Below are 11,279 nucleotides of genomic sequence, written 5' to 3' on the forward strand. Positions count from 1 at the left end.
GGTTAACTAAACAAAACATAGATATAAAGGGAAACTCGACAAGGGGCCGAGAAATGGAGAAAAAGCAGAAGATCAGAGACGGGACAGCCAAGCCGACATTTCACAGAAAAGGGGAACCGTGTAAAGGCAGATTTGTACGGAACATACGATTTGCGCCACCAGAGCCAGGCCTCCGGAGGTCTCCCCCGTCGTAACCGGCCTAGCCTCGGGCAGGTCCTTCAAATCACACAGAAACGCGACCTGATCACGCCTCATGCTTTTTGTCCGCGACGGCGGTCGAAAAAGCGCCGGTAGTGATCTTCCACGTCGTCCTGTGACCCGGCGGCCGATACAGAGAGACGGCCAGGACGTGACGCGGCCGTGGGGCCGGGACGCCAGCTATGTCCGCAATGGGCCGCCTCGCGCTGTGGCCGGCCTGGCAATGGCCGCGGAGCTCGGCGGCGGCGCCCTGTCTCGGAGCCGGGAGACGGGAGGGCGCACGTGCCCGGAATGGACGGGCGCCGCGCCCCGGCTGCTGGCTTCCGCTCTGCCGCGGCGCACGTCCGCGGACACGGAGAGCCGAGCGATGAGGGCCGCCGTCTGATGAGCGACGAATGAGCTCGTAACTCTTAATGGAACGGCGCTGCAGCTGGAAAGCGCCTCAGTTCTCCCAGAAACCTCACCAAGATGAATTGCGTCGTGGAGGCTTCGTTGCGGGTAGCAGCGATCCCAGAAACACCGGGCCATCGCTAATGCATTACCATGCACCGATCCGCGTGAAATGATACCTTGTCCGACCAGCCGATGCGTGTCGTGCCAGACTTCGCCAGGCGTGCAGAGCTGGCAAAAACGACCCGGCGCCGTGCCCGCAGAATGGGCCAGCGGAAGAGCGGCGATACTGCGCCGTCTGCTATCGCCGGCACGTGCATGGACCAGCAGACCCCGTCATGTTCGGCACGTTTCGCTAATGGCGGTCCAGAGGTGCCGTCAGTGAGAGGTGCAGCCTGTTTTCGGAAGGTTTTGAGCCTAAGGAAAACGCGGAAGCGCGTTCTCCGGCACCCTAGAACGGCGAAAATGCAAGGAGAGAGGAATGCTAAAAAATGGCTGATGTCGAACAGTAAGCAACATCTCGGCGGTCCAAATCACACCCGTAGATCTTTCCTCCCAGTCACGGGATCTTCAACTGACTTTAAATCTGTTACAGAGACTCTTTGGTGCTGCCTATATTTTACGTGAGGGTTGAAATGCGTTGCGCTGTATCAGTAAAATGAAGCATATTGCATGCCCCATAGGGAAAAAAGACATTTTGTGGTCATGGAATTCAGATTATGCACGATACCATTATCGAATGCTCGCTTAGCCCTAAGTACGGATTCCATGATCTGGAATCCTGATACTGACGTTACAGTGTTCCTACAGGGTCCGGGATCCACTCTTGAAATCCAGGCACATGTATGACAAAAACAATGAGCTCTATGTCATAGGATTGAAGGCAGTGCCAATTTACTCCGGGTTTTATACAACACATATACGGATTATTGCTGACAAATGTTTTGTCAGATTGTTTTGCATTCACAACATGAGGAAATCGGCCGATGCATCGCTATATAGATATAAAAATGTGCTCGCCTAAAGTTGGACTTCAGAGGTTAAGCCTACAAAATGCTGTTTTGTTTTGTACTCTAGAACACGGTACCATGCGCATTCTCCTGGTTCATTTCGATTTTACCGGATTTTTTCAGCACGGTGTAAATTTTTTGGAAAGTTTTAACTTCAGCATTGGCTCTAATTGGATACGCACGCACACAGGCGGTTCTTTCATTATGGAAACGTTTAAATCCACAACGGCTCGGTCAAAAAGAGATAGGGCCCACGCGTAAGGAACCGTTACAAAATGTGGATAACCAAGTTGTTGATTAGTTAGCCGTTTTGGATAGGGGGGGGGGGGGTGAGCAAATAGCTGCTATTGGGTGTTGCGACTTTCTCCTGGTTCTTGAAAAAGCAGCATTGGATATATTTTTGGCAGGCTCACCTCTTCTCTTCTAGCTCACCGGCATCCGGCGGTATTCATAATTAAGCCAATGTTCAGGTCATGTATGCCACATTTTCCCACTTTTGCCTTGACAACACGACCAATAACTCCCTACAATTACTGTAGCGGTGGGCCATACCCCGGGACAGTGTGTCAGCATGTAAGCCGAGTGGGGCGATGATTCATGTCTGAGTGAGGAGAACAGTCACGGCTCGGGGCGGTGCGTTACCCCGTAGGCATGCCGACAGAGGTGCGTCACGGTGGCGCCGGCCAGTCGCACGCTGCTCGTGTTGCGGGTATGAGTCTTGGAAGGACTGTAAGGGGTGCTGCTCGGGGCGCGTGAGGAGTCTCCCTGTCGGCGTTGCGTGCGACAGCTCGCCGTTGTGTGTGGAGTGGTCCAGCCGAGACGTGACCACCGAATACAATTACGGCAGTTAGTCGTTCAGACATGGAGGAAAGGCCAACGATGTCGAGAGCAGTAGATAACAGTATTTCATGCACAGCATCGATCACCATCGTGGCAAAAACGTGCATTTTGACACAAACACGTAATAGACAATCCAGTGACAGCGACGAGAATCACATACATTTGACAGACGGATAAAAGGTGTTTGATCATGTCATTTGTTCCTGAACATTATGTGTGACCAACCTGAACAATGCGCCATGCTGAGGTAAGCAGCAATTTAACTCCGCGGTACCGGGAGTTTCAAGGTGCGTTCAATCCGTAACCACCGGTCTCAAAGGCGGGGGCGTTTTCCCGCCGGGACCTGGAGAAGTACCAGAACTATATGATAATCAGAAAATGTCGGCATCAGATTGGAATGTGCTTCTGGGTACGAACATTCGTCCGAAGGATTGCACAATCAAGGATGGTTTTCTGTTCATTTCAAGGTACTCCGTATATATGTACAACCTTGTACTTGGGTGTGCGCGTTTTTCCTGGTGCCATGGCACCAGCCTAAGACCAGGCACAGATTCCGACAGCATTGCCTTTGTTTCAGGCCCTGGTGATCTCTGCTGCCTCGGCCGCCACCAACAGCTCACTGGAGACACCACCGACAAATGCTACGTCAGAAAACGTACGTTTACTGATATTGGTGGCAGCGCCGACGGCACGGGACTGTCTACCCCTCCCCCCCTCCCACCTCCCCTCTCCCAACAACCGACGCTGAGGCTCCGCCCAGTCCGGACTGACTCACCACTGGCCTCAGGCATCGCTAGCCAGGAGCCGACAGGAGCCCTTCACCATCGCTCCTGGGACGCGTTCCCCGTTACCAAACGCTGTCCACGAGTTGTAACCCATGCCGCCAGAGGTAAGTGCGTCGCGATAGTTCGTACGGCTTGGAGGATGGTCGGTTATGTATGACGTAGGCACTTGCGACGTCATAGATGGCAACTCAGTTAGGTGCTTTGCCAGTGAGGAACCCGGCCCTGCAGGCCTAAGGCAACGCGCTCCCTCATCACGTCACCGCTTCCAGGCGTTCTGTTGGGCCCTAGCCTCTCCTCTCCCTCCCCGGATAACCCTCGACGAGCTCTCCCGCTTCAGACATGCTCACGACCCGCCCCCGCTCCCCAGGTGACGGAGGCGGCGCAGGGGCGGCGCCAGGGGCGGCAGTTTGGGCGGCGCCTCAGCTCGCAGCTGCAGACCCAGCTGAGCCTGCGCTCACCCTCCCGTGGTCCCGTCTACACGGCCTCGCGCTCCGTCGTGGCCGTCAGCGCTCCCACTCTGCCGCCGCTGCGCCACATAAGCCGCATCTCGCAGCCAGTCGGACCGCCCGCACGTTAGTTCCGCTTCAGATAGCTGCTATTGCTCTTTGGCACTTCTCTTGACGCGAGAGTCGGGTAGGCGGGTGATGTCACAAAGGCGAGTGACGTCATGTTGGTGGGTGACGTCAAGTCTGCTGTATGCATGAGGTGTGCGCGGCCATGCCCATCCCTCAACTGACTGCGATTCCCCGCAGATAGTCAAATCAAAGTGAAGTATCGGGAGGTGGTCAGCACAAAAAGTGGTACTACAGGCTCGAACGAGGTTTCAGAATTAGTCGATGGAATTCATATAGCCAGTCAAAAAGCATTCTAAAGTTGACAGGTTTATCCCGATTGGGAACCTACATATGCCCAAATGCTGTTGCCGGCTGCACGTACGTTAGTCGCTGATCTATCATATACATCATTTCATTTACTTCGCGTATTGATTCAGGAACGACGGTGCCGACTTAACAGCGAGAGCGCGCATGTAGTGCGTCTCGACCCGACCTGACCCGACACACAACGTGCGAAACGTGCGAACGCGTGCAACGATCGATTATTGCAGTACGTACTTCTTCTTGCCGGCAGCTGCAGTAAATCTGTAAAGAGGGGAATCTCGTCACCGCTGATATTGTTTCAGCTCTGCTGCAAGAGCTGGCGTTCGCCAATGCGAATGTGAACCCTCCCAGTCCCCCCGAGGTGGCGCCACCTGGACCCGTCCCGACAACAGCGCCACCTACGATATCGCCACCGGCGCCGCCACCCACAGAGGCGCCGAGCCAGGGCAACGTCCAGGCCTCGAGTACGTGTGAGGCGCGCAGCTACGGCTGTGCCACGGTAACTCGTGTGTGGGTGAAGTAAGGCATGCTGACGCAAAAAGTGCGAAAGAGCTGAATGGTCTCGCACAGACCGAGCCGTGCTCGACGCCATTCAAGGAGCCCCGGTCCCCCCTCCCACCCAGACATCACAGCTTTTCGTCCTCGGGGACATCCGTCCTCTGTCTTCGCAACACCAAACTGAGCGCATAAGGAATGGGCCGACGCTACCGGACTGGAGAACCCACACATCACCTCGTGCAGAGGACCCCCTCCGTCCTCAACCCGCACCAGCATGCCTCCACCGCCCACGCGTTGCCCTGACTCGCACCAGCCCTGAACCGGCACCACCCCTGGCCGGCACCATCCCACACCACACGCCTAACCGGACGCCCTTCGCGCGGCAGACATCCGCTGCTTGCAGAGCACCTCTCGGGAGCAGCTGACGGCGCGCCTGCGCCTGCGCCGTCCGCTGGTGGCGCCACCTGTGCTGGCGCTGCGGCCGGCTGTCAACCCGCTGACGTCATCGGTGTGCACGCTGACGTCGGCGGAGGAGGACCGGCTGCTGACGCTGAGCGTCACCAACCTGGAGGCCTGCGGTGTGGAGAGCTGCGTGCAGCCCAGCGGCGAGGTAAGAGTGACTCTGCCGGCACCGTCGATCCCCGTATGAGGCGTCATTGGCAGGGGGCAGTGAGCCGCTGCCTCATCGGCGGCTGAGAGAAGGCTGCTTGTATCTGCGCCAGATCCACAGCAGCAGCTGTTGTCGCGGATGGTTGCGTGGTGGCTGCTGTGTTGGTGTGACCGGCGAAGTCCGCCAGCGTCAGCCGACTGTTTTGACGACGTCACTGCCGCCGACAGCGCTGGCTCTGCCTGACAATCCGGTTTCCGGTGATCGCCGGGATTCGACTGCCCGAGGATGACGTGATCCAGATCCAGTGCCGGCCGCAGGACCCCACGCAGACCCGCGGCAAACAGCTGGCCGTCCCGACCGTCGGGTGAGGCGGCGGCGACGTCATAATGACGTCACATCTGCTGTGTCTGCTGTGTGGGACGGCCCGAGCCTGCTGTCTCCTGTGTGACATCCGCTGTAATGGCGGCACGCTGTTCCACACGTGCTGTCTGCCGCATCTGCCTGGCCGGCGGACGGCGCGCTGTGTCTGTGCTATCCGCCGTGTTGACGCTGTCTGCTGGTGTCTGCCGTGCCGACATGTCACGTGTCTGCAACACTCACTGAGGTATCCGCCACACTGACACCGCGCGGTGCCTGCCACGTCGGCCAGCCTCGAGCTGCAGTCGCCGGCCCTGTTCAGCGGCGGCGAGCAGCAGTTTGAGTGCGAGATCGCCCTGTTCCGGCGTACGCCCGGCACCGGCATCTTCTCCACCGTGGTGCAGGCCGGCGACGCCGTCACGCTCGGGGAGGAGCTCCACCTGCGGGCCATTATCCGCAGCGACGATGGTCAGTGCCGATCACGCGGACCCGGCGTTACCCAGGACACACAGACCGGTGTTTACCCCGGACACACAGACCGGGTGTTACCCAGGACACACAGGCCGGGTGTTACCCCGGACACACGGACCACCTGTTTGTCGTTTATGACCTAATGAATAGTGGGAGATGGCAAGGGCAGTAAGGGTGGGTGTGGCTTGCGCCGAATGCTGGCATGTATATATTCTATGTATACACTAGATAGAAAAGAGAGAGAGAGAGAGAGAGAGAGAGAGAAGAGAGAGAGAGAGAGAGAGAGAGAGAGAGAGAGGAGAGAGAGAGAGAGATATATATATATATATATATATATATATATATATATATATATATATATTTACCTGCTCCGCAAGGTGCTTAAGAGGGCTACCCTCCTGCCCCGAACCTGTGAGGTGTCCAGTGAAGGAGTGGACACGCCCCCATCCACCCCGAGCCCGTGCATGTCTCAGCTACTGGTGGCCGCACCTGTCGTGACCTGACCTGACCTGACCTGACCCCGTGACCTTGCCGTGCCGGCAGGCTGGAGGTTCAGCCGCCTGACGGACGTGCTTCTGCAGCGTGTGACCGCCGACGGCGTGGCCCAGACGGCCGACAGCGTATCTCTCGTCCTCAGCAGCGGCTGTCGCAACCCGGAGTTCAAGGTACCGCCGCCAGGGGCGCTCGTAGTTTCGTCGGGGTCCCGCGGCACGTCCAAAATGGTGTCCATGGTCAGATGCGACGCGCGGTGTGGATTTAACGTTGACATTTAGCGTTCGCGACGCACGTTAACGGCTTAACTTTAACGATTTAGCGTGAACGATTTAACGTTAACGATTTAGCTTTGACGATTTGACTTCAACAATTTAACGTTTAACGGCGTCTAACGTTCACCGGCACACCACGCCATGGGCGGTGGTCTGATGCGCTTGTCGGTGGTTTCCTGTTCCGCCGGCAGCTCTGCCTGGGTGCTGTTGGCCCCGCTGTTCCCCTGCTGCCGTCCGCCAGCAGCTCTGCCTGGGTGCTGTTGACCCCGCTGTTCCCCTGCCGCCGTCCGCCGACAGCTCTGCCTGAGTGTTGTTGACCCCGCTGTTCTGTCGCCGTCCGCCGGCAGCTCTGCCTGGGTGCTGTATGCCCCGCTGTTCCCCTGCTGCCGTCCGCCAGCAGCTCTGCCTGGGTGCTGTTGACCCCGCTGTTCCCCTGCCGCTGTCCGCCGGCAGCTCTGCCCGAGTGCTGTTGACCCCGCTGTTCTGTCGCCGTTCGCCGGCAGCTCTGCCTGGGTGCTGTTGACCCCGCTGTTCTGCCGCCGTCCGCCGGCAGCTCTGCCTGAGTGCTGTTGACCCCGCTGTTCCCCTGCCGCCGTCCGCCGGCAGCTCTGCCTGGGTGCTGTTGACCCGCTGTTCCCCCGCCGCTGTCCCGACGCCAGCTCTGCCTGGGCGCTGTTGACCCCGCTGTTCCCCTGCCGCCGTCCGCCGGCAGCTCTGCCTGAGAACTGTTGACCCGCTGTTCTGCCGCTGTCCGGCGGCAGCTCTGCCTGAGAACTGTTGACCCGCAGTTCTCCTGCCGCCGTCCCGACGCCGTGGCACCAGCGCCGCTGACCGCTCCACTCATTTCAGATCGTGGCGCCGGCCCAGCCGACTCGCCACCAGCAGAACCAGCTGATCAGCAACTTCGCCTTCCGCGTGTTCGCCTTCCAGGGCATGGGGTCCGGGGACCGGCTGCAGGTGTCGGCCGGCGTCACAGGCTGCGTCGAGGCCATCGACTGTGCCCCGGTGCGGAGGGGGGGGGGGGGGGTGCTCCCTCCTGGAGCGGAGGGGAGGAGAGGGTGCCCCACGCAATGAAGGGTGGAGAGTGCTGAGTGGCAAAGCTGGAAAAGCTGTCGGAAAACCTCCAGACGAGGTGCTTTTCCACTGGAAAATCGTGGTCGTAAGCATTTCAGTGAAAGCTATGGTGGCCGTCGCGGTGCAGTATTCTCCACCCATGCACACAACGCAGTGCAAGGTACATTCTGCGTTTGGTGTGTCAACCACACTCGTGCTGATCTTACCTCAGCCGACGTCCATGAATATTGACCAAACTGGTCGGAGCGATCTGTGGGGAGATGCTGGAGCTGGCCCGACCCTCTCCATGTGCCCAGCTTGGCATACGTGGACGCTGATGTGCGACGATTCAGCCCTCTTACCACAGACAGACGTGGGTGTTGTCTGACCTGATCAACCTGTCATGACCTGACCTGACCTGACGTAACCCGACCTGCCTTAACATGACCTGACCAACCTGAGCTAACCTGATCTAACCTGACTTGACCTAACCTGACCTTACCTGACCTGGCCTGATCTGACCAACCTGACCTAACCTGACCTGACCTGACCTGACCTGACCGATGCCCTCAGACGGCCTGTCCGGACGGAGGGCAGGGCTACGGGCGCCGCCGCCGCCGTGAGGCCCGGGTCAGCAACAGCACCGACTGGCGGCGTGACCTGGCCTTCAGCGTGCTGTTGCCGGACGTCCCACCAGGTCAGTGTCCGCCGCCGCGACCAGGCCCACCCCGGGTATGGTCCGAACCTGTGACGTCACGGCCGGTGGCCGGCTATCACCTTGAACGATACGGCGAGGCATGGTGCTCGATCCGTGAGACGTTCTGCGCGGTTAGACACCGTATCGCAAATTTTCTGTTCCCATAAGGGGAAGGATTCAGGAAACAATAAATCATTGAAAACGTACAAGGATCTTTGATATGGCCGGGAGACAGAGAAGGTGATGAGATCTTTTTACGGTTAGGATGTCGTGTCTATCAGCGATTAGATGACTTAGGAATAACCACATGAGGAGTGGTGATGTGATGTCAGAGATAAGCGACGTCACGTATGCGCCAGGTCACATGACGAGGGCCTCACGGGCCGCGTGATATCTGTGACGTCTGTGGTGACTCCGTGACGGGTGTCGTGACGCGGCCGGCCGTGTTCCAGTGCGCCCGCAGCTGCCACCGCCGATGCCGCCGCCGCCGCCGCCGCCGGCCGCCGGCTGCCCCGCCTTCCTGCTGGGATCACTGATCGCCGCGCTGGCCTGCTGCCTGCTGCTGCTCGGCTGCTTCGTCTGCGTGCTGAACGTGCGTCGACGCCAGCAGCTGAAGTCGCCGCCAGTCCCGCAAACCGATTATCAGTTGATGGCATCCCGGCTGGAGCCGCGCCACGGCTGCGAGGGCGGAACCGTCGCGCATCTCCAGTGTGCCTGGTCGCCGACAGATGGCTCCGCCGGCTGCGTGGGGCGAGCGGGCTGGCTGCCGGCAGTTGGGCCGGTGGAGCGAGCGGTCACGGCGCCGCGCGGACGCTGCACCGCGCGCCAGCTGAAACGCCGCCGCGCGGACGTGCGCCGAAGCTTCAGTGCCGGCAGTCTCCGCTGCGCCTGCGCGCCACGTCGTGATGGTGACGCGATCGTGACGAATTCGAACGTCAGCATTGTCAGAGTGCCCGCGAAGGAGAATATTTACTCTGAGCCGGCTTCCAAGTGTGATGTGGCCCCCACAATGGTTTAAGAGACAGTAACCGGACCACACAAACTTCGCAGCCCTGCATTTGCCCCAGCGAAAAAAGCAGTGATGTGGACATTGCTGCGCGCCGCTCAGGAATAACTGAAATGAATAATCGTCCAGACGGACCAATGCGTGCAAGCAACGACGGCCCGCTGAATCAGGTTTGGCGGTGTCAGCGAGGCCGTTAATTGACTAACACTAACGAAATACATCACACTTGGCCCTTGATCGTCTGTTCTTTCCGCTGGGTCTCCGCTTTAGCCGCCCTGTGGTAAAAATACGCGTGGATGATGCTGTGAACTGAGAGTTCCGGTCGCAAATCTCCGGGCGCGATTCCTTATGTGACCTACAGCCAGCTCTTTAAGCCCCTATGCCCTCAAATCGGGTCCTTGATCGTCGGTCCTGGTGGGCCCTCCAAGCTTTCCGGGCCTCCTCGAACACCGCCCTTTTTCGACTCGGGGTCCCTGCGAACACACCTCATGTGGAGCACTGTGGGCCCCTGATAGATGCGGGGGTACCGGCCAGTGTAAAACGCTGACTCGGCTTTTTCCTGCTTGGTAAATGAACCTTCAGGTGTATGCCGCCACGGAGCCAACTGTGCGCTACTGGCGGTACCTGACCGACATATAGGACCTAATCAACTCAGGGGCAACCCTGATCAGCGCTCAGGGCTCTCTGTCTGGCATTGGAGTGGCCGGCCTTTCGCCCCTGAATACGACCTCCTGCCGGCCTTGTTAGTCTTTCACCCTATGCCCCGTTCCCTGCCCGCGCCACCGGCAGGCCCTATCAAACGATTACGTTTTTCGTAAACATGGGTCCAAAGGTCATGACTGTTATTCGGAAACGGGTATCATGAATGTCATGTTCGGAATAGGAAGACGACATATCGAGATTACCCTTAAAAATGTAGTGAAAAAGACTCTCTCTCTTGTCAAAAAAGACTCACGCAATACACTCTCATCTTGTTCAAAGGCGTAATGCTTTCCATAGTTGGCACCCTTTCCAGTATCGCATGACTCTTTCAAAAAAGCGGGTTGATAGGGGTCAGATCATTTTCTTATCATGCTAAGTGCAACAGAAATGTTCAAGTGAAAAGCGTACCTTTATGGCTTGACTTCACACTTCAAGCAGCCTGTACTGTACCTGTACCTGTGGGGTCCAAATCTTGGACAGTAAAACAATTTTGGCCCTACCCGATACTCAAAACGTAAGTCTCAAGTAAGTCAGTCTCAGTCTATAAGTGTTACACTTAAAGTGTAAGTATTGCGTGGTATGCATTGCGTATTTCAGTTGGCGTGGACAAAAGGCTTGGGCCAGGCTCAGCCCTGCCTAGGTTTCGCCTGACTTTGGGTAGCCAGGGCCCAGCTGGCGCCCTGTTCGAGCCCAGCCGAGGCCGTGTCAGAGCCCATCGCGTGCCGCGCCCTGCTGCGCAGCATTCTCGCTGGGCCCATGCCTGACATGGGCTTCTTGCCAATTGGTATGCAGCGCGCGTACCAGATGGAGCCGGACAGACTACCAGATGGAGCCCAGCACCTGACAGGCCACGCCGATACACCTTAAGCTGCGCCCCAGCTGGAGCCCAGCGCCTGCCAGGCCACGCCGATGCCCGATATTTGCCACACATGCGCCCAGCTGGTGCTCAGCTAAGCCACAGGTAGACTGCGACCAGGCCGTCGCCCACCAAAAAAAGTTACGAGGGCCACGGCCGGG

This window comes from Pollicipes pollicipes, unplaced genomic scaffold (genome assembly GCF_011947565.3).
Source record: "Pollicipes pollicipes isolate AB1234 unplaced genomic scaffold, Ppol_2.1 Scaffold_7262;HRSCAF=8765_pilon_pilon_pilon, whole genome shotgun sequence".
In the NCBI taxonomy this organism is placed as follows: domain Eukaryota; kingdom Metazoa; phylum Arthropoda; class Thecostraca; order Pollicipedomorpha; family Pollicipedidae; genus Pollicipes; species Pollicipes pollicipes.